Below are 4,787 nucleotides of genomic sequence, written 5' to 3'. Positions count from 1 at the left end.
GTAGAGGCATACTAGTGACACTTTGTTTGTCTATGTATTCACACATGTATTATGTTTCCAGTTAATACAATTCTAGCATGAATAATAAACATTTATCATGATTATAAGGAAATATATAATAACTTTATTATTGCCTCTAGGGCATATTTCCTTCAGTCTCCCACTTGCACTAGAGTCAATAATCTAGATTACACAGTAATGATTCTAACACCCATGGAGCCATGGTGCTAATCATGTTTTGCTCGTGGAAGAGGCTTAGTCAACGGGTCTGCAACATTCAGATCCGTATATATCTTGCAAATCTCTATGTCTCCCACCTGGACTAGATCCCGGATGGAATTGAAGCGTCTCTTGATGTGCTTGCTTCTCTTGTGAAATATGGATTCCTTTGCCAAGGCAATTGCACCAGTATTGTCACAAAAGATTTTCATTGGTCCCGATGCACTAGGTATGACACCTAGATCGGATATGAACTCCTTCATCCAGACTCCTTCATTTGCTGCTTCCGAAGCAGCTATGTACTCCGCTTCACATGTAGATCCCGCTACAACGCTTTGTTTAGAACTGCACCAACTGACAGCTCCACCGTTTAATGTAAACACGTATCCGGTTTGCGATTTAGAATCGTCCGGATCAGTGTCAAAGCTTGCATCAACGTAACCTTTTACGACGAGCTCTTTGTCACCTCCATATATGAGAAACATATCCTTAGTCCTTTTCAGGTATTTCAGGATGTTCTTGACCGCTGTCCAGTGATCCACTCCTGGATTACTTTGGTACCTCCCTGCTAGACTTATAGCAGGGCACACATCAGGTCTGGTACACAGCATTGCATACATGATAGATCCTATGGCTGATGCATAGGGAACATCTTTCATATTGTCTCTATCTTCTGCAGTGGTCGGGCATTGAGTTTTACTCAACTTCACACTTTGTAACACAGGCAAGAACCCTTTCTTTGCTTGATCCATTTTGAACTTCTTCAAAATTTTGTCAAGGTATGTGGTTTGTGAAAGTCCAATTAAGCGTTTTGATCTATCTCTATAGATCTTAATGTCTAATATGTAAGCAGCTTCACCTAGGTCTTTCATTGAAAAACTCTTATTCAAGTATCCCTTTATGCTATCTAGAAATTCTATATCATTTCCAATTAGTAATATGTCATCTACATATAATATCAGAAATGCTACAGAGCTCCCACTCACTTTCTTGTAAATACAGGCTTCTCCAAAAGTCTGTATAAAACCAAATGCTTTGATCACACTATCAAAGCGTTTATTCCAACTCCGAGAGGCTTGCACCAGTCCATAAATGGATCGCTGGAGCTTGCACACTTTGTTAGCTCCCTTTGGATCGACAAAACCTTCTGGCTGCATCATATACAACTCTTCTTCCAGAAATCCATTCAGGAATGCAGTTTTGACATCCATCTGCCAAATTTCATAATCATAAAATGCGGCAATTGCTAACATGATTCGGACAGACTTAAGCATCGGTACAGGTGAGAAGGTCTCATCGTAGTCAATCCCTTGAACTTGCCGAAAACCTTTTGCGACAAGTCGAGCTTTGTAGACAGTAATATTACCGTCAGCGTCAGTCTTCTTCTTGAAGATCCATTTATTCTCAATTGCTTGCCGATCATCGGGCAAGTCAACCAAAGTCCATACTTTGTTCTCATACATGGATCCCATCTCAGATTTCATGGTTTCAAGCCACTTTGCGGAATCTGGGCTCACCATCGCTTCTTCATAGTTCGTAGGTTCATCATGATCTAGTAGCATGACTTCCAGAACGGGATTACCGTACCACTCTGGTGCGGATCTTACTCTGGTTGATCTACGAGGTTCAGTAGTATCTTGTTCTGAAGTTTCATGATCATCATCATTAGCTTCCTCACTAACTGGTGTAGGTGTCATAGAAACAGTTTTCTGTGATGTACTACTTTCCAATAAGGGAGCAGGTACAGTTACCTCGTCAAGTTCTACTTTCCTCCCACTCACTTCTTTCGAGAGAAACTCCTTCTCCAGAAAGTTTCCGAATTTAGCAACAAAAATCTTGCCTTCGGATCTGTGATAGAAGGTGTATCCAATAGTTTCCTTTGGATATCCTATGAAGACACATTTCTCCGATTTGGGTTCGAGCTTATCAGGTTGAAGCTTTTTCACATAAGCATCGCAGCCCCAAACTTTCAGAAACGACAAGTTTGGTTTCTTGCCAAACCACAGTTCATAAGGCGTCGTCTCAACGGATTTTGATGGTGCCCTATTTAATGTGAATGCGGCCGTCTCTAGAGCGTATCCCCAAAACGATAGCGGTAAATCAGTAAGAGACATCATAGATTGCACCATATCCAGTAAAGTTAGATTACGACGTTCGGACACACCATTACGCTGAGGTGTTCCGGGTGGCGTGAGTTGCGAAACTATTCCATAATTTTTCAAATGTACACCAAACTCGTAACTCAAATATTCTCCTCCACGATCAGATCATAGAAACTTTATTTTCTTGTTACGATGATTTTCAACTTCACTCTGAAATTCCTTGAACTTTTCAAATGTTTCAGACTTATGTTTCATTAAGTAGATATACCCATATCTGCTTAAATCATCTGTGAAGGTGAGAAAACAACGATATCCGCCACGAGCCTCAATATTCATCGGACCACATACATCTGTATGTATGATTTCCAACAAATCTGTTGCTCTCTCCATAGTACCGGAGAACGGCGTTTTAGTCATCTTGCCCATGAGGCACGGTTCGCAAGTACCAAGTGATTCGTAATCAAGTGGTTCCAAAAGTCCATCAGTATGGAGTTTCTTCATGCGCTTTACACCGATATGACCTAAACGGCAGTGCCACAAATAAGTTGCACTCTCATTATCAACTCTGCATCTTTTGGCTTCAACATTATGAATATGTGTGTTACTACTATCGAGATTCAACAAGAATAGACCACTCTTCAAGGGTGCATGACCATAAAAGATATTACTCATATAAATAGAACAACCATTATTCTCTGATTTAAATGAATAACCGTCTCGCATCAAACAAGATCCAGATATAATGTTCATGCTTAACGCTGGCACCAAATAACAATTATTTAGGTCTAATACTAATCCCGAAGGTAGATGTAGAGGTAGCGTGCCGACTGCGATCACATCGACTTTGGAACCGTTTCCTACGCGCATCGTCACCTCGTCCTTAACCAATCTTCGCTTGATCCGTAGTCCCTGTTTCGAGTTGCAAATATTAGCAACAGAACCAGTATCAAATACCCAGGTGCTACTGCGAGCATTAGTAAGGTACACATCAATAACATGTATATCACATATACCTTTGTTCACCTTGCCATCCTTCTTATCCGCCAAATACTTGGGGTAGTTCCGCTTCCAGTGACCAGTCTGCTTGCAGTAGAAGCACTCAGTTTCAGGCTTAGGTCCAGGTTTGGGTTTCTTCTCTTGAGTAGCAACTTGCTTGCCGTTTTTTTGAAGTTCCCCTTCTTCTTCCCTTTGCCCTTTTTCTTGAAACTAGTGGTCTTGTTGACCATCAACACTTGATGCTCCTTCTTGATTTCTACCTCCGTAGCTTTCAGCATCGCGAAGAGCTCGGGAATAGTCTTATTCATCCCTTGCATATTATAGTTCATCACGAAGCTCTTGTAGCTTGGTGGCAGTGATTGGAGAATTCTGTCAATGACGCAATCATCTGGAAGATTAACTCCCAATTGAATCAAGTGATTATTATACCCAGACATTTTGAGTATATGCTCACTAACAGAACTGTTCTCCTCCATCTTGCAGCTATAGAACTTATTGGAGACTTCATATCTCTCAATCCGGGCATTTGCTTGAAATATTAACTTCAACTCTTGGAACATCTCATATGCTCCATGACATTCAAAATGTCGTTGAAGTCCCGATTCTAAGCCGTAAAGCATGGCACACTGAACTATCGAGTAGTCATCAGCTTTGCTCTGCCAGACGTTCATAACATCAGGCGTTGCTCCTGCAGCAGGCCTGGCACCCAGCGGTGCTTCCAGGACGCAATTCTTCTGTGCAGCAATGAGGATAATCCTCAAGTTACGGACCCAGTCCGTGTAATTGCTACCATCATCTTTCAACTTTGCTTTCTCAAGGAACGCATTAAAATTCAACGGAACAACAGCACGAGCCATCTATCTACAATCAAACATAAACTAGCAAGATACTAATCAGGTACTAAGTTTCATGATAAATTTAAGTTCAGTTAATTTACTTAAAGAACTCCCACTTAGATAGACATCCCTCTAATCCTCTAAGTGATTACGTGATCCAAATCAACTAAACCATGTCCGATCATCACGTGAGATGGAGTAGTTTCATTGGTGAACATCATTATGTTGATCATATCTACTATATGATTCACGCTCGACCTTTCGGTCTCCGTGTTCCGAGGCCATATCTGTATATGCTTGGCTCGTCAAGTATAACCTGAGTATTCCGCGTGTGCAACTGTTTTGCACCCGTTGTATTTGAACGTAGAACCTATCACACCCGATCATCACGTGGTGTCTCAGCACGAAGAACTTTCGCAACGGTGCATACTCAGGGAGAACACTTCTTGATAATTTAGTGAGAGATCATCTTATAATGCTACCGTCAATCAAAGCAGGATAAGATGCATAAAAGATAAACATCACATGCAATCAATATAAGTGATATGATATGGCCATCATCATCTTGTGCTTGTGATCTCCATCTCCGAAGCACCGTCGTGATCACCATCGTCACCGGCGTGACACCTTGATC

The sequence above is a fragment of the Triticum urartu genome, chromosome 7 (genome assembly GCF_003073215.2).
Source record: "Triticum urartu cultivar G1812 chromosome 7, Tu2.1, whole genome shotgun sequence".
Taxonomy (NCBI): domain Eukaryota; kingdom Viridiplantae; phylum Streptophyta; class Magnoliopsida; order Poales; family Poaceae; genus Triticum; species Triticum urartu.
This window is presented reverse-complemented; position numbering follows the sequence as displayed.